The following is a 23218-nucleotide window of genomic DNA, read 5'->3' as shown; positions in this document are numbered from 1 at the left end:
ACTGGCACAGACCTGTTGGGCCGAATGGCCTATTTCTGCGCTGTATATTCTATGTAATTCTATGTAACTGCTATAATTAGAATTGACAAAAGAAAATAAATGGCACATCTTAAAGGATTAGTTCTTGCTTCTCTGCTAGTTTGGGAAGGGTATGTTCCTGTTATATGAATCTTCAGAAAATTTATTACGTGCCTCCTATTTTTCACTGCTAGAATTTATGAATAATAATCACTTGTTTCAGTATACACAGAGTAATTAAAATGAGCATCACAACTAGTGGGAGGAAAATAGAAATTCTGATTTTAATAGTGGTAAGAAGAATGGCAATTGGAACTGGGTAGAAATATCATGGGAGATCAGGAGTTAGTCGATGTGTAGTCAATTAATTCTGCACAGTCAGATTTCAAAGGCAGTCAAGCAGTTTCGTGAATCTGGCTAGTATAGCATCTATTCATGAAGAAACTTAAATCAATTTGAATGGATGGACGATCGTGGGCTGCATGTGTGTGACTTGTCCCAATATATGTTGTCGGAGGAAAATCTCCACAGGGCACCAGCAACAGCTGGGATACAACCTACAGATCTCAAGAAAATATGGGAAAGGAACAGGCAAGGCTCTGGTTAATAGTGTTAGAATTCTCTAAATACAGGGATTGTTCACAAGGAGGGTAGTAAATGTAACCTCTCTGTTCAAATAAAGCAGTAAAATATAAATCAGGGAATTATAGTCCTTCCTGGAGATTGATAGTAGAGATCTTAATTTTATGGGATGCGGTGAATATCCTTCTAAAAAGCAGAGAGGTCACGGGGTAGTCAGCCTGGTTTATAAATACTGTAATAAGTCATGCTTCATAAGTCTCCTGGCAATTAGCCAACCAGCAGTATCCAACAAAAGTCCCTCACCTTCATTTTCATAGAAACATAGAAAATAGGTGCAGAAGTAGGCCATTCGGCCCTTCGAGCCTGCACCGTCATTCAATAAGATCATGGCTGATCATGCAACTTCAGTACCCCATTCCTGTTTTCTCTCCATACCCCCGATCCCTTTAGCCGTAAGGGCCTCATCTAACTCTCTTTTGAATATATCTAACAAACTGGCCTCAACAACTTTCTGTGGTACAGAATTCCACAGGTTCACAATTCTCTGAGTGAAGAAGTTTCTCCTCAACTCGGTCCTAAATGGCTTACCCCTTATCCTTAGACTGTGACCCCTGGTTCTGGACTTCCCCAACATCGGGAACATTCTTCCTGCATCTAACCTGTCCAATCCCGTCAGAATCCAAAATCCATCTGAATCCATTCAAAATCCTTCTGAAAAGTCCAAACTGAACTTCTTTAAAAAAGATAAAGGCAGATGGAATTATTTTTATTCTAAATTCTCTATGTTATGTATTGTCCAGGTACATTAAATGTATAAGTACAATGGTGTTCCACAGAGGGCGCTGTGGTGGGAGACCTGAAAGTACCTGCAAGACAGAGTATAAAAGGCTGCCCACCACACCTGAGAGGCACTCTGGAATTACACAATAAAGGACTAAGGTCACAGCAGTTACTACAACACCAGACTGCGTGGAGTCAGTGATTTGAGTGCTGCATACACCATACTCTACCTGCAGCAGTACATTCCTCCTGGTTGTTTGGTGCACTCGAAAGAATTTACTGCATAAAATGGATGTGAAAAGCACCTTCATGCATTACAAGCAACATGGGCAACTTAGAATCGTTGAACTGCCAACTAAACAGATTTGTTTGGGTGCACCCAGTTTGCTGGACTGCCGACCGGTTTCCTCATTCAACTCTCTTCTCCTTCATATGTCAGCCCAAGGGAAATTTTCACCATTTCAATCGAATCCAACTAGGTCACATTTCAATGTTGTGTCTGAAAACCAGCTCAAACCTTATTGATGGCGAACCTTACCAGTTCTGGAAGGAACGTCAATGGAAATATTGAAAAAAAGATCATTTTAGTACTTCAAACACAAAATAAGCACCTAAAATAAAAGGGAAGATATAAGCAAGATTTAGAAAGGCCTTTTTGCTACCCACAGCATTAGTCTTGTCCCATTAAAAAGTGGAGACACTGGAGATCCATTCATCAAGGTCTGCTCCATATGCACTCTTAAGGCTGTTTTGTTGTTGCTTTGGCTGCATTTCAATTGCATTATTATTACCCGTGAGCATTTTCTAGGTGATACATCAATCATCGTGCAAATATTTTTGGGGGCCCCTGGTGCTGCCCTTTTTGTAGACTATTTTTGTTCTGCTGCATTTTCATTGAAAGAGGCTAATAGATGCAGCAATCCAAGTAGCACTCAGGAAGGTTGGGAGGATGGGATTTGCGGTTTCACGTCCCATACTTCTGGATGAGGAGGACACTTCCTGATTGGGTACCATCTGCATTTACACTGTTTCTCCAGGGTTTCCGCCGATATCCCGCCAAAGTTGGAACTGGAGGTCGGGAGAGCCCCACGGAAATTCCAGGCACTTGTAATCTTCTTTCACCGGAGGGGTGCTCCCTTCCCCAACTCCCACATCCCAGCACTATCCCAGTGTAACCTTCAACTCATGGTGAGCAACACCATGGAAGACCTCTTAATTGATTTAATGTTATATTAACATATAAGTCACTTCTCTGGCAGGTAATAGGGTAAAATTAGATCAAATTTTACATCTACTGTTAATCTATCTGTTAATAAAAAGCACGAGCTTATTTATTATTATAATACACAAGAAAAATAACAACAACTGGCATTTATATAGCTCCTTTAAGGTAGTAAAACATCCAAAAGCACTTCATAGGAGCATTATCCGACAAAATTTGACACCAAGCCACATAAGCATATATTAGGACAGGTAACCAAAACCTTGGTCAAAGAGATAGGTTTTAAGGAGCGTCTTAAAGGAAGAGAGAGCGAGGTAGAGCGGCGGAGAGGTTTAGCGAGGGAATTCCAGAGCTTATGACCCAGGCAGCTGAAGGCACAGCCACCAATGATAGAACGATTAAAATTGGGGGTGCGCAAGAGGCCAGAACTGGAGGAGTGCAGAGATTTTGGAGGGTTGTAAGGTTGGAGGAGATCACAGAGATTTGAAAACAAGGATGAGGATTAAAAAATCGAGGTGTTGCATACAGTAATAGTCACGTTTTGGAAATAGGCCTGAGCTGCTAAACAAAACGGCTTAGAAATTACATCACGCTGCCTCCATTTCTTGGACGCTTCGCGGACACCTTAGGTCCCAGAATAACACGCGAGAAACCCACGGATCTACTTGTGTAAGGGCTGCTGCGATGCTAACATTGCCCGATTTTTCACCACTCCTCCCTAGTCCTCGTCGGCATTCTGTAAGGCCACACCGGCTCCATTGCAGTGAGGTCCAGGGCCCAATATCAGGGGCACCTCAGACCTCACCATTCTGGTACAGGATCATCGCCCAGCTCCCTGCGTGCGCACAAAAGTTAGCGTGCCCGAATACCTAGCGAAACATTTTTAACCCGACGGCTCCGTATCAAAGGCTCTTGATAAGAAATGTTGATGCACATATTTTTCTCCATTAAAACAAAAAGGCAGATTCACCCAGACAGCCTAATGTTCACACAGTAGGTTTCTTCATAGTCAGGCGTTAGATCACTCCACAAAGCCTGTCACCTCCTGCAGTGGACCACATCCGTTAATTGGTACTTTTAGAAGTTTTGTCGTGACTTTATCTGTGATCTTGGATAGTCACAAATCGATAGGGAGCTCATGCCACATTATCATCTGCCAACTTTCATCAGCCAGCTCCTGTGAGCTAAAGGCAAAGAGAGATGCTGCACAAAGACTGACGTGGACGGGCCGTGCATTCGCATTAGCGTCTGCTGACTTTCAGGCATTGACGAAGAAGGCGGCTAGAGGGCTTTGACGTGAGCTAATGAGGCATGCGAATGGAGTGTAGAAAATGTACATGTCAGGAATTTCTGACTTCCAAGACCAGGTTGCTCAAGAGCTCCCATCACATTAAGGGGGAGGTTGCCCCCCCCCGCGATTTAAATATGGACCTATCATGCCCTTGAGCACGGGTTGTGTGCCAGCTGGTCAGCCACACTGGCCTACACTGGGCCCATCGGCTGTGCAGTAAGCTTCAGGCCTCAATGCCTGACAATGCAGGGGACGAGTGGGCTCCTGACATCACATTGTCAGCTCCGATTGTTCAGGGCGAATATGTTGTCTTCCCAGCACCAGTAGCGGTTAAAATAAAAATCGAAACGTAAAGGCTTTTGTGGCTTGTTTTTCAGATAAATATCCTGCAGACTTGTTCAAAGCAGGAATCTGTGGGCAATTTCACCAATGCTGATCTAACCTTGAGGGCAGCGCTGTCAACCAGAAGCACTAATAATATTGCCATAAACAGTACCTGCAATGTTTCACTTTGTCCCTAGAGGGCACCAGTAGATTAATTTCCTTTAAATCCAATCATTGCTGTCGTGCAATTATTTTAACAGCCTAAACATTTTACAATTCAAAATAGAGCAAGAATATTAAGCATAGGGGTGGGGGTTTACATATGTAAATTTCTCATAATATTATGATTGCAGAGGAAATCATGCAGCAAATTAATTCGGTTATTCCAGTGTTGATTGATTGGTAGAAAGTACTGCAGTCCTCGTCAGCAAAAAGCAATAAAAGATGCACTGTATCAGAGTGGTAAGATTATTGCTCAAGGCTACACTTCACCGACCGTAAGTTCCCAGCCTCACCCCTGCTGTAGTTGGAGGCCAGTCACCCGGGGAGGCAGATAAAACCAGAGGCCTAGTCAGCCTGGGTTACCTTCATGTGATTAGCAGAGGCTGATCACAGAACGCCACTGGCAAGGTTCTGAGAACCGTTAGCAGCATATGCTGGTGTCAGAAACCGTATAAAATGAATCAGGAGCAAAAAACAAATGATTTTAAAAGGACTGGACCAGGAGTGTCAAATAAATGTCTTTATACTTCATTATTATTTCAAGGTGTTTTTAAGAAAATAATTTACTTTATCTAAGTAAAATAAACCATCCCCTCCTCCGCGCGACATGTCCGAACCCCCAGCTCCACGATCTCCCCGTGATCCCCACAATCACCAACTCCCTCGATCTCCCCCCGAACCCCCCACGATCACCGACTTCCTCGATCTCCCCTCGAACCCCGCAATCATCGACTCCCTCGATCTCCCCCCGAACCCCACGATCACCGACTCCCTCGATCTCCCCTCGAACCCTACAATCACCGACCTCCCACAATCACCGACTCGACTCTCCACGATCTCCCCCCGACCCCCCGTGATCACCAACTCTCCTCGATCCCATAACCCTTGATTCCCTTATCTTTCAAAAATGTATCTATCTCCACCTTAAAATGAGTCAATGACCCAACCTCCACAGCTCCTTGGTGTAGAGAATTCCAAAGATTCACAATTTTGTAAAAGGATTTTGTAATCTCTCTCCATTGAAATAATAATTTGCTTTTTTATTTTTCCTACCAAAGTGGATAAACTCACATTTTCCCACATTATACTCCATCTCCCAAATTTTTGCCCACTCATCTAACTTTAATATATCCTTTTGCAGATTCTTTGGCCTCTTCATAACTTGCTTTCCCACCTATCTTTGTATCATCAGCAAATTTGGCTACATTCCACTCGGTCCCTTCACCACGTCATTAATGTAGATTGGAAATAATTGAGGCCCCAGCACTGATCCCTGTGGCACTCCACTTGTGACAGTTTGCCAACCTGTTTGCCATTTATCCCAACTCTCTGCTTTCTGTTAGTTAGCCAATCCTCTATCCATGCTAATATATTACCCCCAACCCCGTTAGCTCTTATCTTGTGCAGTAACCTTTTATGTGGCACCTTATCAAATGCCTTCTGGAAATCCAAATACACCACATCCACTGGTTCCCCCTTATCCACTCTATAGTTAATGGACAGAAAACAAAGAGTAGGGATAAATGGGTCATTTTCAGATCGGCAGGTTGTAACGAGTGGGGTGTCGCAAGGATCAATGCTTGGACTTCAGTGATTTACAATCAATATTAATGTTACACGAAGGGAGCCAGTGCAATGTATCCAAGTTTGCTGATGATCCAAAGCTAGCTGAGAAATAAGCTGTGAGGAGGACACAAAGGGGGTGAAATTGCCACTTTTTGAGAGACCCGTTCGCGCCTCCAGTGGGTGGTGGGTGGGGGGGGGGGGGGGGGTGCTACCGGCTCCCGCAAAATTGCCCGGGAGCTTGCGGCGGCCATGTCACGGGAGCACTGCGCCCCACGGGTCGCACCCCCGACCGCCACACAACCGGCGATGACATCATCGTTGTGCGCTGCGCCCCTTCAGTACCATGCTGACCCCTTCACGCTCCATGATACAGGCAGACATCCGCTCGCGGGGCGGAAGTTAAAGGAAACGTCGCCAGTTTTGACAATCTCGGGTCGGGCCACCATCATGCAGCCTGGCAGAGGCCTTGCAGAGTGAATAGTGGCCCTCCGCTTTAATCGAAGGGTAGGGGCGTTGAAGCGCATCAGCGCTACGTGGAGAATCCGCGTGCGTAGATTGTATTCTACTTCCTTTGAGGGGCGGTAAGCCCAATGTAGAAGCCGGGGCAAGAGTTCCCCGCCGGTGCAGTAAATCCCACCCTGAGTGGGTTACCGCCCCCAATTGGGGCGCAGGGCCCCCAGAAAGCAGGCAAAGAGATATTGACCTGTTAAATGAGTGGGCAAAAGGGTAGCAAATGGAATATAATGTGAGGAAACGTGAGCTTATTCACTTTGGAGGAAAGAATAGAAAAGCATAATATTTTTTAAATGATGAGAAGCTATTAAATGTTGGTGTTCAGGTGTCCTCGTACAAGAAGCACAGAAAGTTAGCATGAAGGTACAGCAAGCTATTAGGAAGGCAAATGTCATGTTGGCCTTTATTACAAGGGGGGTTGGAGTACAAGAGTAAGGAAGTCTTACTACAATTGTACAGGGCTTTGGTGAGACCACACCTGGAGTACTGTGCACTGTTTTGGTCTCCTTATCTGAGAAAGGACATTCGTGCCTTAGAGGTGGTGCAATGAGATTTCACTAGATTGATCCCTAGGATGAGAGGGTTGTTCTACGAGGAGAGATTGAGTAGATTGGGCCTATACTCACTGGAGTTTAGAAGAATGAGAGGTGACCTAATTGAAGCATATAAAACTCTGAGGGTGATTGACAGAGTAGATGCTGAGAGATTGTTTCCCCTGGCAGGAGAGTTTAGAACTAAGGGGCTAGGCAGGATAGGAGGTCGGCCATTTAAGACTGAGATGAGAAGGAATTTCTTTTGAGTCATTGAGTATATTCAAGGCAGAGATAGATTTTTAGACTCTAGAGGATTCAAGGGATATGGGGATAGTGCAGGAAAGTGGAGTTGTGGTCAAAGATCAGGCTCGAGGTGCCGTATGGCCTACTCCTGTCCCTAATCCTTATGTTTTTAATTTCTTATTTGGCCCTAGTGTCAGCTGTGGCTCAGTTGGTAGCACACTCGCCTCTGCGTCAGAAGTTCAAGTCCCACGCCAGAGACTTGAGCACATAAATCTAGGCTGACAATCCAGTGCAGTACTGAGGGAGTGCAGCACTGTTTGGAGGTGCCGTCTTCTGGATGAGACATTAAACCGAAGTACCCGTCTGCTCTCTCAGGTGGAAGTAAAAGATTCCATGGCACTATTTTGAAGAAGCACAGGGTGAATTATCCCTGGTGTCCTGGCCAATATTTATCTCTCAATCATCAAAACAAAAAAACAGATTATCTGGTCATAATCACATTGCTGTTTGTGGGAGCTTGCTGTGCACAAATTGGCTGCCGCATTTACTACATTGCTAGAGTGACTACCCTTCAAAAAGTACTTCATTGGATGTAGAGCACGCTTTGAGACATCCGGTGGTTGTGAAAGGTGCTATATAAATGCAAGTCTTTCTATTCTAACGGTGTTTATGCCGTTTCTCTGGGATTTTCCTGAACCTTGTGCTGAAATTACGGCAGATGAGCGAGAGAACCTCCATCCCCCCCACCCCTGTTGAAAGTCATCCTCATAAAATTGTCTTTCTATATAATCTAAACTCCCCTTCTACAGTCTTTTACTATGTTCTGACCTCGCACACTGTGATGCATTAAGTACCAGCAGAATCAGCCATTTCTAGAAAGTAGGTACATTGCCCATTACTGGGAATGGTTCTCAGATTCTTATCCCTGCTCATGTTTGCCCTCCAGACATTAATGTTGAATTTTCTAATGTGATTTTATAAATTTACAACTTTAAGTAAATGGCACACATACAGCCAATGTCTCTGTTCTGAAAAGTCAATATTTGTAAAGGTAGATTGTGCTATTAAAGGAAACAGTTTGGCTGGAGAGTATCCAAATATCATAATTCTGCATTCTGAGAACTTAGTTTACATTTGAAAGGTAGTACTGTGTGCTTTTGTAAAGAATCAACAGTTCAATCTATGATCGTATTGAAGTGTAGATTCTGGCATTAAAAAATAAATGTTCCCAATGCCATGACCAGAGCAAGGATCAGAAGTTGATATTTTATACTGGCAGAGTGCTCAGTGGAGTAGACACTGAGATTGTGCGATAGTGTTAGACAGGTGATGGCGAGTCGCCGACCCGTTTTACATTTGTCATCTTCATTGAAGTCAATGGAAATAAAATCAGGAACGATCTAAAGCAGACTGCCGACTCGATATCACCCATTTTACACTTTTGCACAAAGTCACAATCACAATATACCCCGATGTGTGGTCTGACCAGAGTTCTGTACAGTTTGACCATTATCACCTCTGACTTGAATTCAACCGTTTTGATTATGTACTTCCACCTTTTATTGGTTTTGCTGATTGCTGCTCTGCATTGGTTGGACATGTTTACAACAACGACTCCTAGATTTCTGTCCACTTCATCCTTTAGCATTCCAATACCATTCACAGAGTATATGTGCTGCTTATTTTTCCATCCTCTGTGTAATTCTGGTGTCTGCATTAAATTTCATTGGCCATTGATCTACTCATATACTTATTTTGTTTAATTCACTCTGAGCTGCCTACTCCAATTCCACAGCTGTTCCCAGTTTGGTATCAGCAGATCTAACCACTTTGCATTATGTTTCTGAGTCTGGGTCATTTATGCAGATGAGAAGCAGTAGTGTTCCCAACAACAAACCCTGGGGCACCCCCACTCAGCACTTCCCCGTCAGCCAATTTCTTTTCCATTCCCAGAGTTTACCCTGAACCCACACAGTAGTGCCACGACAACAGTGACTACACCCCAAAAGTACTTCATTGGCTGTAAAGCGTTTTGAGACGTCTGATTTTCATAGAATCATAGAGATTTACAGCACGGAAGGAGAACATTTCGGCCTATTGTGTCCTCGTCGGCCGACCAAGAGCTATCCAGCCTAATCCCACTTTCCAGCTCTTGGTCCATAGCCCTGTAAGTTACGGCACTTTAAGTGCACATCCAAGTATCTTTTAAATGTGGTGAGGGTTTCTGCCTCTACCACCCTTTCAAGGCAGTGAGTTCCAGACCTTCACCACCCTCTGGGTGAAGAGTTTTCCCTCATATCTCCTCTAATCCTCCCCCCAATTACTTTAAATCTATGTCCCCTGGTTGTTGGCCCCTCTGCCGAGGGAAACAGGTCCTTCCTATCCACTCTATCCAGGCCCCTCATAATTTTATACACCTCTATCAGGTCTCCCCTTAGCCTTCTCTGTTTCAAAGAAAACAGACCCAACATTTCCAATCTCTCCTCAAAGCCAAAATTCTTCAGTCCAGGCAACAGTCTTGTAAATCTCCTCTGCATCCTTTCCAGTGCAATCATATCTTGCCTGTAATATGGTGACCAGAACTGCATGCAGTACTCCAGCTGCGGCCTAACCAGTGTTTTATACAATTCAAGCATAACCTCCTTACTCTTGTATTCTATGCCTCGACTAATAAAGGCAAGTATTTCATATACCTCCTTAACCACCTTATCTACCTGGCCTGCTACCTTCAGGGATCTGTGGACCTGCACTCCAAGGTCTCTTTGTTCCTCTACACTTTTCAGTGTCATACCTTGCTTTGTTAGACCTCCCCACTTATCCAGATTGAATTCCATTTGCCACTGTTCTGTCCACCTGACCAGTACATTGATATCTTCCTGCAGTCCACAGCTTTCTTCTTCATTATCAACCACACAGCCTATTTTAGTTTCATCTGCAAACTTCTTAATCATACCCCCAATATTCAAGTCCAAGTCATTGATATATACCACAAAAAGCAGGGGACCCAGCACTGAGCCCTGTGGAACCCCACTGGATACAGCCTTCCAGTCACAAAAATACCCATCAACTATTACCCTTTACTTCCTGCCTCTGAGCCAATTTTGGATCCAACTTGCCATTTTGCCCTGGATCCCATAGCCTTTTACTTTCGTGACCAGTCTGCCATGTGGGACCTAATCAAAAGCTTTGGTAAAATCCATATACACCACATCATACGCACTGCCCTCATCGACCCTCCTGGTTACCTCCTTAAAAAATTCAATCAAGTTCGTCAGACATGACCTTTCCATAACAAATCCATGATGACTGTTCTTGATTCGTGTCTTTCTAAATGAAGATTTATCCTCTCCCTCAGGATTTTTCCCAATAATTTTCCTACCAATGAGGTTAGGCTGACTGGCCTGTAATTACTCGGTCTATTCCTTTCTCCCTTTTTAAACAAAGGTACAACATTAGCAGTCTCCAGTCCTCTGGCACCACATCTGTAGCCAGAGAGGATTGGAAAATGATGGTCAGAGTCTCTGCTATTTCCTCTTTTGCTTCTCTTAACAGCCTGGGATACATTTTATCTGGACCTGGGGATTTATCCACTTTCAAAGCTGCTAAGCCCCTTAATACTTCCTCTCTCACTATGTTTATCTCGCCTAATATTTCATACTCCTCTTCCCTCATTACAAAGTCTGCATCACCCCTCTCTTTTGTGAAAAGTATTCATTAAGAATCATACCCATGTCTTCTGCCTCCACACAAAGATTTCCTTTATGGTCTCTAATATGCCCCACTCTTTCTCTAGTTATTCTCTTGCTCTTAATGTATTTATAAAACATATTTGGATTTTCCCTGATTTTACTTGCCAACATTCTTTCATGCTCTCTCTTTGCTTTCCTGATATCTTTTTTAATTGCACCCCTGCACTTTTTATACTCCTCTAGAGTTTCTGCAATGTTGAGTTCTCGGTATCTGTCATAAGCTTCCCTTTTTTTCTTTATCTTACCGTGTATGTCCCTTGACATCCAGGCATCTCTAGATTTGTTCGCTCTACCCTTTTTTTTTAAGGGAACATACTTGCTCTGCATCCTCAGGATCTCCTCCTTGAATGCCTCCCATTCTGAAACTGAGTTACCATCAAGTAGCTGTTTCCAGTCCACTTTGGCCAAATCCCGTCTCAGCTCAGCAAAATTGGCTTTTTCCCAATTAAGAATTTTTATTCCTGGTCCACCTTTGTCCTTTTCCATAACTACCCTAAATCTTACTGAATTATGATCACTAGCACCAAAATGCTCTCCCACTGATACCCCTTCTATCTGCCCCTCTTCATTCCCCAAAACCAAGTCCAAAACCGTCCTCGTTGTCTATTTTCCAGCCCTTGTTTCCTCTGCCTTCCAAATTCACTTTCTATTTTTCTGCTGCCCAATTCCAGCTTTGCTTCTCTCCCCACTGAATCTATTTTCCGGTTCCCATCCCGCTGCCAAGCTAATTTACCCCCTCCCCAACAGCACTAGCAAACCCTCCCGCGAGGATACTGGTCCCATCTCTGTTGAGGTACAATCCGTCTGCCTTGTACAGGTCCCACACCCCCCAGAAACGGTCCCAATGCCTCAGGAAACTAAAGTCCGTCCGCCTGCACCATCTCTCCAACCGCACATTCATCTTCTCTATCCTCCTATTTCTGTACTCACTGGCATGTGGAACTGGCAGTAATCTGGAGGTTACTACCTTTGAGGCACTGCTTTCACCCTCTCCCTCCAGAATGTGTTGCAGCCGCTCGGTGACATACTTGACCCTGGCACCAGGGAGGCAACATACCATCCTGGAGTGATGTCTGTGGCCGCAGAAACGCTTGTCTGCTCCCCTAACTATTGAATACCCTACCACTATTGCTCTTCCACTCTTCTTCCCCCACCCCCCCTGTGCAGCTGAAAGGCACTATATAAATGCAGGTCTTTCTTTCTTCTTTCTTTCTATTCCAGAGGGAGGGAGAGAACTAGAAGTGGGTCTCCATCATTAGTTTCTACCCTCACAACAGCAGTGGAGGGTGCATTGGAAGTCTTGGCCGAGTAGCTGGAGGTGGGGAACTGAGACAGGGGGACATCTTAGCAACCTGGTGATAGAATTGGCAGGCAGTGACTAGTGGGGTACCGCAAGGTTCTGTGCTGGGGCCCCAGCTGTTTACATTGTACATTAATGATTTAGACGAGGGGATTAAATGTAGTATCTCCAAATTTGCGGATGACACTAAGTTGGGTGGCAGTGTGAGCTGCGAGGAGGATGCTATGAGGCTGCAGAGTGACTTGGATAGGTTAGGTGAGTGGGCAAATGCGTGGCAGATGAAGTATAATGTGGATAAATGTGAGGTTATCCACTTTGGTGGTAAAAACAGAGAGACAGACTATTATCTGAATGGTGACAGATTAGGAAAAGGGAAGGTGCAACGAGACCTGGGTGTCATGGTACATCAGTCATTGAAGGTTGGCATGCAGGTACAGCAGGCGGTTAAGAAAGCAAATGGCATGTTGGCCTTCATAGCGAGGGGATTTGAGTACAGGGGCAGGGAGGTGTTGCTACAGTTGTACAGGGCCTCGGTGAGGCCACACCTGGAGTATTGTGTACAGTTTTGGTCTCCTAACCTGAGGAAGGACATTCTTGCTATTGAGGGAGTGCAGCGAAGATTCACCAGACTGATTCCCGGGATGGTGGGACTGACCTATCAAGAAAGATTGGATCATCTGGGCTTGTATTCACTGGAGTTCAGAAGAGTGAGAGGGGACCTCATAGAAACGTTTAAAATTCTGACGGGTTTGGACAGGTTGGATGCAGGAAGAATGTTCCCAATGTTGGGGAAGTCCAGAACCAGGGGTCACAGTCTAAGGATAAGGGGTAAGCCATTTAGGACCGAGATGAGGAGAAACTTCTTCACCCAGAGAGTGGTGAACCTGTGGAATTCTCTACCACAGAAAGTAGTTGAGGCCAATTCACTAAATATATTCAAAAGGGAGTTAGATGAAGTCCTTACTACTCGGGGGATCAAGGGGTATGGCGAGAAAGCAGGAAGGGGGTACTGAAGTTTCATGTTCAGCCATGAACTCATTGAATGGCGGTGCAGGCTAGAAGGGCTGAATGGCCTGCTCCTGCACCTATTTTCTATGTTTCTATGTTTCTATACAGCTACATGGCATGCATCAATCACTCATATGGGGACTGATATTATCAGCCACTGAATGGTCATCATCTGCATAATGGTAAGTGCATCCATTCTTCATATCTAACTCATCTCTTTGCTCTCCCACAGATCCATCAAGAGCCTCACCCCCCACCCTCCAGGAGGAAGAGGAAGACGAGTCCTCAGAGGCGCCTCCAGCCTCTGAGGGTGCAGCGTCACCAGACATGAGCACACCCAGCACCAGCGCAGAGACACACACCTCGGTGGGTCCAACGCGAGATCGAGTAGTGTTGTCACCAGCCCGTCACAAGTCACAAGTGAGCACGAGGAGATGGTGGATGCAGGAGCAGCAGTGGAGAGTCCTCGCAGGATGCAGCCTGCTCCAGCTTTGCTCAGCAGCATGCAGCCGCTGGGCCTCGGGGGCCATCCAGAACGAGGGCAATCCTGGAGGTGCAGCAAGAAGTGCAGGAGGCTCTGACAGATTTTGTGAGTGCAATGCCTGCAAACGTTCAGAGAATGGAGGAGCCCATCTCCAACATGCACACCACCATGTCGCAGGCAATGGTGACTGTAGGCTTTTCCATGGATAGGATGGCCACCTGCATGGGGCACGTGTTATCTATAGAGCATAGACGGCAGAGGCTCGTAGACCTCCTCTCTAGGAGGGATGTCAATGTAGACCTGGGTACTCATGGCCCCACTGTTGTGCAACAAGGTGCTCGCTAGCTCCTTGCTAGCACGGAAGTATGGGAGCAATGATGGTGAGAGGGGAGGGGGAAGCAGGGGCTCCTCTCAAAGCACTTACATTTCTCCCCCATTGCCACCCCCTCCGTCAGAGCCCCAGATGCTCCTCGGATCGCGATGACCGAGTCTGCCCCTGCACAGTTGCAAGAGGAGCAGACTCTGGCGGGGCCCTCACAGGCTCCAAAAGCCAGAGGATGTCTGCAAAGAATATCTAAGCAGGTGCAGCAGGGAGGTGAGCAGGTTGCCTCTACCTCTGCTAAAGCCACAGGAGTAGCACCTCATAGAAGCACACGAGAGAGAAAGATGAAACACAAGTAGATTCGCAAGGGTAGCTAATTGGATGTTTTAGTCCAGGTTAATGGCAAGATTCTGTTAATAAAAACAAGAACATAAGAAAAAGGAGCAGGAGTAGGCCATACGGCCCCTCGAGCCTGCTCCGCCATTTAATACGATCATGGCTGATCTGATATTGGACTCAGGTCCACTTCCCAGCCTGCTCCCCCTAACCCCTGATCCCCTTATCGTTTAAGAAACTGTCTATTTCTGTCTTAAATTTATTCAATGTCCCAGCTTCCACAGCTCTCTGAGGCAGCAAATTCCACAGATTTACAACCCCCTGAGAGAAGAAATTTCTCCTCATCTCTGTTTTAAATGGGCGGTCCCTTATTCTAAGATCGTGGCCTCTAGTTCTAGTCTCCCCCATTGGTGGAAACATCCTCTCTGCATCCACCTTGTCAAGCCCCCTCATAATGTACGTTTCGATAAGATCACCTCTCATTCTTCTGAATTCCAGTAAGTAGAGGCCCAACCTACTCAACCTTTCCTCATAAGCCAACCCCCTCATCCTCGAAATCAACCGAGTGAACCTTCTCTGAACTGCCTCCAAAGCAAGTATATCCTTTTGTAAATATGGAAACCAAAACTGCACGCAGTATTCCAGGTGTGGCCTCACCAACCCCTGTATAGCAGTAGCAAGACTTCCCTGCTTTTATACTCCATCCCCTTTGCAATAAAGGCCAAGATACCATGTATTGTCAATCATTAAAATCTTTATTTTCACCACTTTCCAGTCTTGGACAGATTTGTGTGCACCTTTGGAAGTGGCTTAGTGAGTTGCAGTGAATGGTGAGACATAACATAACCTCCAGCAATGGTGGTGAGTGTGAAAGGAATGGCTTGGTCATTGTAGGGATCCTTGACGGTGTTGCTGTGGGGTGGTGCCAACCTGGTGCAGCATGTGGCAGCCATATGGGTGTATAGCGTAAAGTTAACTAAATCTGGCCATGATGAGACCATTCCTGGCTTCCCGGGCAACATTGTGCTCGGGTGCTGATGCCCTGTGTCCTGTGCATCACCAGGTGATTGCAGAGAAGGTTGGTGCTGCTGTTATTGTTGGTGCTGTTGGTGTTGCTGCTCATTGTGGTCAGATTCTGAGGACCCAGGTGAGGCCCTATAAACAGCACCCATACTGATGGAATCGATGGCAGGTCAGGTAGAGTTGACAGAAGCAATCTGTCACTGGTGAGAGAGGTTCTTCCAATGAGGTGACACTGGATGGAAACTTTGCTGGAAATACTTGCAGCCTGCAGCTAGTTAAATCTGTGCTGGCAATATAGTCAGCAACAGCTTCAGCCTGAGGAAAGTGATCAGCTGTGAGGTCGGAGCTTTTACAGTACATTTGATGCTGTTAAGTAATCAGCTGGAGCACTGGTCACTGAACTCCCGCCTCAGGTTGACAGATATGGTTCCCGAGCTGCGAGAATCCCATGGCCATGCAGGGAAATTTGAAATGTAGGAGGAAAAAAGGCTCTTAAGTGTCTGACAACAAACTTATAATGATTTCAATTAGGTCGCCTGCCTCTGCCGGTTAGGTCACTGCCACACCGGCAAACGCGCCGAGGGAAAGGCTTGTGGGGGCGGGGTGACGGCAGGTTCCTGAACCACTCCGACTTTTTTCACATTTTCCACCCGGCCCACCTCCGATCGCGCCCGCACGGATCCCAGAAAATTCCGGTCTACGTGTTAGCATTCCTATTTAAAGAAAGACATGCATTTGTATAATGCCTTTCATGTCCTCAGGTCATCCCAAAGGGCTTCACAGCCAACTAATTACTTTTTGAAGTGTAGTCACTGTTAAGTAGGTGAATGAGGCAGCCAATGAAATGATTGACCTGTTAATCTGTTTTAATCATATTGATTGGGGGATGAAATTTAGCACAGACAGTGGAAGAGCTCTTGGAGTAATTTGAATAGTGCCCTGGGATATTTTGCATCCAACTGAATAACCAGGTAAGGCCTCAAATGAACATTTCCTCTGAAAGGTGGCCACTCCAACAATACATAGAATCATAGGATCACAAAAGTTACAGCATAGAAGGAAGCCATTCGGCCCATCGTGTCCGTGCTGGCCAACAGAGAGCTATCCAGCCTATTCCCACTTTCCTACTCTTGATCCATAGACTTGTAAGTTATGGCACTTTAAGTGCACATTCAAATAGTTTTTAATTGTGGTGAGGATCTCTGCCTCTAATACCCTTTCAGGCAGTGGGTTCCAGACCCCCACCACCCTCTGGGTAAAAATATTTCCCCAAGTCCCCTCTAAACCTCCTACTAATTACTTTAAATCTATGCCCCATGGTCATTGACACCTCTGCTAAGGGAAATAGGTCCTTCGTATCCACTCTTTCTAGGTCCCTCCTAATTTATACACCTCAATTAGATCTCCACTCCGCCTCCTCTGTTCCAAAGAAAACAACCCTAGCCTATCCAATCTTACCTCATAGCTAAAATTCTCCAGTCCAGGCAACATCCTCGTAAATCTCTCTAGTGCAATCACATCTTTCCTGTAATGTGGTGACCAGAACTGTACGCAGTACTCTCATCATCATCATCATCATCATGAGCTGTGAGGAGGATGCTATGAGGCTGCAGGGTGATTTGGACAGGTTAGGTGAGTGGGCAAATGCATGGCAGATGTAGTATAATGTGGATAAATGTGAGGTTATCCACTTTGGGGGCAAAAACTTGAAGGCAGAATATTATCTGAATGGTGGAAGATTAGGAAAAGGAGAGGTGCAATGAGACCTGGGTATCATGGTACATCAGTCATTGAAGGTTGGCATGCAGGTGCAGCAGGCGTTGAAGAAGGCAAATGGCATGTTGGCCTTCATAGCTAGGGGATTTGAGTATAGGAGCAGGGAGGTCTTATTGCAGTTGTACAGGGCCTTGGTGAGGCCTCACCTGGAATATTGTGTTCAGTTTTGGTCTCCTAATCTGAGAAAGGACGTTCTTGCTATTGAGGGATTGCAGCGAAGGTTCACCAGACTGATTCCCGGGATGGCAGGACCGACATATGAGGAGAGATTGGATCGATTGGGCCTGTATTCTCTGGAGTTTAGAAGGATGAGAGGGGATCTCATAGAAACATATAAAATTCTGACGGGACTGGACAAGTTAGATGCAGGAAGAATGTTCTCGAGGTTGGGGAAGTCCAGAACCAGGGGTCACAATCTAACGATAAGGGGTAAGCCATTTAGAACCGAGATGAGGGGAAACTTCTTCACTCAGAGAGTTGTTAACCTGTGGAATTCTCTACAGCTGAGAGTTGTTGATGCCAGTTCATTAGATATATTCAAGAGGGAGTTAGATATGGCCCTTACAGCTAAAGGGATCAAGGGGTATGGAGAGAAAGCAGGAAAGGGGTACGGAGGTGAATGATCAGCCATGACCTTATTGAATGGTGGTGCAGAGTTGCAAAATTCGTGGGAAACCCCCCACCGGTGTTTGGATTCATTGGAAAGGAAATTTAATTTGGAACTATCTACCAGAAAGTTTGAGATCCTAAAATGCACATGGAAGAAACTACGAGTTTTAATCAAATTTGGAATTTTACAAGGCAGATTGAGTCCATGTGGGAAGGGCTAAGAACTAAAGGAATTATCCTTCAAAGAAACCAGTTTTGAGTATTGAAACTCTCTGGTGTTTTGAAGCTAAAACAAATGTCTGGGGAAATTGTGTAAATATGAAAACCCTTCTCCCCAGGAGACATTAACATAGAAACATAGAAACATAGAAAATAGGTGCAGGATTAGGCCAGTCGGCCCTTCGAGCCTGCACCACCATTCAATAAGATCATGGCTGATCATTCCCTCAGTACCCCTTTCCTGCTTTCGCTCCATACCCCTTGATCCCTTTAGCCGTAAGGGCCATATCTAACTCCCTCTTGAATATATCCAATGAACTGGCATCAACAACTCTCTGCGGCAGGAAATTTCACAAGTTAACAACTCTCTGAGTGAAGAAGTTTCTCCTCATCTCAGTCCTAAATGGCCTACCCCTTATCCTAAGCCTGTGTCCCCTGGTTCTGGACTTCCCCAACATCGGGAACATTCTACCCGCGTCTAACCTGTCCCGTCCTGTCAGAATCTTATATGTTTCTATGAGATCCCTTCTCATCCTTCTAAACTCCAATGTATAAAGGCCCAGTTGAACCAGTCTCTCCTCATATGTCAGTCCAACCATCCCGGAAATCAGTCTGATGAATCTTCGTTGCATTCTGTCAATAGCAAGAACGTCCTTCCTCAGATTACGAGACCAAAATTGAACACAATATTCCAGGTGAGGCCTGTACAACTGCAGTAAGACCTCCCTGCTCCTATACTCAAATCCCCTAGCTATGAAGGCCAACACACCATTTGCCTTCTTCACCGCCTGCTGTAACTGTATGGCAACTTTCAATGACTGATGTACCATGACACCCAGGTCTCATTGCACCTCCCCTTTTCCTAATCTGCCGCCATTCAGATAATATTCTGTCTTCGCGTTTTTGCCTCCAAAGTGGATAACCTCACATTTATCCACATTATACTGCATCTGCCATGCATTTTCCCACTCACCTAACCGGTCCAAGTCACCCTGCAGCCTCTTAGCGTTCCCCTCACAGCTCACACCGCCACCCAGTTTAGTGACATCTGCAAACTTGGAGATATTACACTCAATTCCTTCATCTAACTCATTGATGTATATTGTAAAGAGCTGGCATCCCAGCACTGAGCCCTGCGGCACTCCACTAGTCACTGCCTGCCATTCTGAAAAGGACCCCTTTATCCCAACTCTCTGCTTCCAGTCTGCCAACCAGTTCTCTATCCATGTCAGTATATTACCCCCAATACCATGTGCTTTGATTTTGCACATGAATCTCTTGTGTGGGATCTTGTCAAAAGCATTTTGAAAGTCCAAATACACCACATCCACTGGTTCTTCCTTGTCCACTCTACTAGTTACATCCTCAAAAAATTCCAGAAGACTTGTCAAGCATGTGTTCCCCTTCATAAATCCATGCTAACTTGGACTGATCCTGTCAGTGCTTTCCAAATGCGCTGCTATTTCATCCTTAATAATTGATTCCAACATTTTCCCCGTTACTGATGTCAGGCTAACCGGTATATAATTACACGCTTTCTCTCTCCCTCCTTTTTTAAAAAGTGGTGTTACATTAGCTACCCTCCAGTCCATAGGAACTGACCCAGAGTTCACAGACTTTTGGAAAATGATCACCAATGCATCCACTATTTCTAGGACCACTTCCTTAAGTATTCTGGGATGCAGATTATCAGGCCCCGGGGATTTATCGGCCTTTAATCCCATCAATTTCCCTAACCTAACACAATTTCTCGCCTGATAAGGATATCCTTCAGTTCTTCCTTCTCACTAGTCCCTCAGTCGCCTAGTACTTCTGGAAGGTTATTTGTATCTTCCTTCATGAAGACAGAACCGAAGTATTTGTTCAATTGGTCTGCCATTTCTTTGTTCCCCATTATAAATTCACCTGAATCCGACTGCAAGGGACTTACGTTTGTCTTCACTAATCTTTTTCTCTTCACATATCTATAGAAGCTTTTGCAGTCAGTTTTTATGGTCCCGGCCAGCTTCTTCTCGTACTCTATTTTCCATGTCTTAATTAAACCCATTGTCCTCCTCTGCTGAATTATACATTTCTCCAAGTCCTCAGGTTTGCTGCTTTTTCTGGCCAATTTATATGCCTCTTCTTGGATGTAACACTATCCTTAATTTCCTTTGTTAGCCACAGTTGAGTCACCTTCCCCGTTTTATTTTTACTCCAGACAGGGATGTACAATTGCTGAAGTTCATCCATGTGATCTTTAAATGTTTGCCATTGCCTATCCACTGTCAACCCTTTAGGTATCATTTGCCAGTCTATTCTAGCCAATTCACGCCTCAAACCATCAAAGTTACCTTTCCTTAAATTCAGGACCTTAGTTTTTGAATTAACTGTGTCACTCTCCATTTTAATAAAGAATTCTACCATGTTATGGTCACTCTTCCCCAAGGGGCCTCGCACAACAAGATTGCTAATTAGTCCTTTCTCTTACGCATCACCCAGTCTAGGATGGCCAGCTCCCTAGTTGGTTCCCACACACATTGGTCTAGAAAACCATCCCTAATACACTCCAGGAAATCCTCCTCCACCATATTGCTACCAATCTGGTTAGCCCAATCAATATGTAGATTAAAGTCACCCATGATAACTGCTGTACCTTTATTGCACGCATTCCTAATTTCTTATTTGATGCTGTCCCCAACTTCACTACTACTGTTTGGTGGTCTGTACACAACTCCCACTAGCGTTTTCTGCCCTTTGGTATTCTGTAGCTCCACCCATACCAATTCCACATCATTCAAGCTAATGTCCTTTCTTGCTATTGCATTAATTTCCTCCTTAACCAGCAATGCCACCCAGCCTCCTTTTTCTTTCTGTCTATCCTTCCTAAATGTTGAATACATAGCAACAATCAACCCAGAGATAGCCAGCCATCACTGTGAGCAGAAAATCCATTCCAGCACATGCATAATGGCAATGGCACATCCAGTCCGCATGGAAAACTAAAACCTAGGCAGACATTGCAAATACCAAAGCTAATTTTTCCATCAAGAAACAGATTCAGAAGATAGACACATCCGAGACAAGTTAACATTTAATGAGCCCGCCAAAATATGACAAAGAGATATCAAGCCCACCAAAAATTAAACAAAGAATCGGGAATGATTTGGCGCAAAGATTAGAACAGCTCCAAAAGTATAACTGGAGCCCTGTTTTAACGAAGGTATGCAATGCTGAGCAGAACATACTTTTGCTTGAGAGGACAGTATTAGCATCATAGAGCATCAAGAAGGGAGGAGAGAGAGACCACCGCAGCAGTAACAAGTCTCTCCAGCCTCAAAGACACTACCAGGGCCACATTGCCCTGCTATCGAAAAGGAAGGAAGAACATCACCATCGCGGCAGCAACCGACCACAGCCAACGTGGTACCATCGAAAACGCTGCGATCGAACAACTCCAAAACAAAACTCCTCCAAGAAGAAACCGAAGATTCGAAAGTTTCCACTCTACAATCTAGGCCTGACTACCAACAGGTGAAAACATTACCTAAAGAGACTTTGAAACCTATTTCTAATGAAAGAAAGTGGGTACTTACCCATAAGTCCAAAACGCACCCTACCGCATCAGCGGACATCACCGAACTAAAGATTGCGCAGTAAGAAGTCTTCTACGATGTTCGGGGTACGGCAAACAGAACCTACAGAATCCAGCGAACCCTGAAATCGCGAACTACCGCCAACTACCAGTAAAGGATCAGTAAGCATAGTCCCTGTTTGCCCTGGAGTTTAACCTAGTCAGAGTTAGGCGTTGGGAGGTGGGAGGTGTATTATTTCTGTAACCCCTTTGAATGTGTGATATAGTGTTCTTTATTCAAGTGATTATAAGTTTGACATTGTATTTTCTTGTCCTTAATAAAAATTGAAGTTCTTTGCACCAAACCAGTGTCTCTTGCACTTTGTCACATCCCCCAAATAAATCCAAAGTCTAGAACCCAGGGAGTGGGAGCGATTCGAATTGTTCAGATCAGAGGTGAACCTGACCCCACACACCACCCCCTACAATGGTGCAGTCTCAAAGGGCCGAATGGCCTACTCCTGCATCTATTTTCTATTTTCTATGTTTCTATCATCATCATCATCATAGGCAGTCCCTCGGGATTAAGGAAGACTTGATTCCACTCTAAAATGAATCCTTTGGTGGCTGAACAGTCCAAAAAGAGAACTACAGTCCCTGTCACAGGTGGGACAGATAGTCGTTGAGGGAAGGGATGGGTGGGACTGGTTTGCCGCACACTCCGTTGCCTGCGCTTGATTTCTGCATGCACTCGGCGATGAGACGCGAGGTGCTCAGCGCCCTCCTGGATGCACTTCCTCCAATTAGGGCGGTCTTTGGCCAGGGACTTCCAGGTGTTGGTAGGGATGTTGCACTTTATCAGGGAGGCTTTGAGGGTGTCCTTGTAACGTTTCCTCTGCCCACCTTTGGCTCGCTTGCCGCGAAGGAGTTCTGAGTAGAGCGCTTGCTTTGGGAGCCTCATGTTTGGTATGCGAACGATGTGGCTTACCCAGCGGAGCTGATCGTGTGGTCAGTGCTTCAATGCTGGGGCTGTTGGCCTGATCGAGGATGCTAACGTTGGTGCGTCTGTCCTCCCAGGGGATTTGTAGGATCTTGCGGAGGCATCGTTAGTGGTATTTCTCCAGCAACTTGAGGTGTCTACTGTACATTGTTCATGTCTCTGAGCCATACAGGAGGGTGGGTATTACTACAGCCCTGTAGACCATGAGCTTGGTGGCAGATTTGCGGGCCTGGTTTTCAAACACTCTTTTCCTCAGGCGGCCGAAGGCTGCGCTGGCGCACTGGAGGTGGTGTTGAATCTCGTCGTCAATGTACTCTAGCAGTACTCTAGCTGTGGCATAACCAGTGTTTTATATAGTTATACAGTTCAAGCTATTATATTCTATGCCTTGGCTAATAAAGGCAAGTATCCCATATGCCTTCTTAACCACCTTATCTACCTGTCCTGCTACCTTCAGGGATTTGTGGACATGCACTCCAAGATCCCTCTGTTCCTATACACTTCTCAGTGTCCTAGCATTTATTGTGTATTCCCTTGCCTTGTAA

Source organism: Pristiophorus japonicus, chromosome 7 (assembly GCF_044704955.1).
Source record: "Pristiophorus japonicus isolate sPriJap1 chromosome 7, sPriJap1.hap1, whole genome shotgun sequence".
NCBI lineage: Eukaryota > Metazoa > Chordata > Chondrichthyes > Pristiophoridae > Pristiophorus > Pristiophorus japonicus.
Note: the sequence above shows the minus strand (reverse complement) of the source record.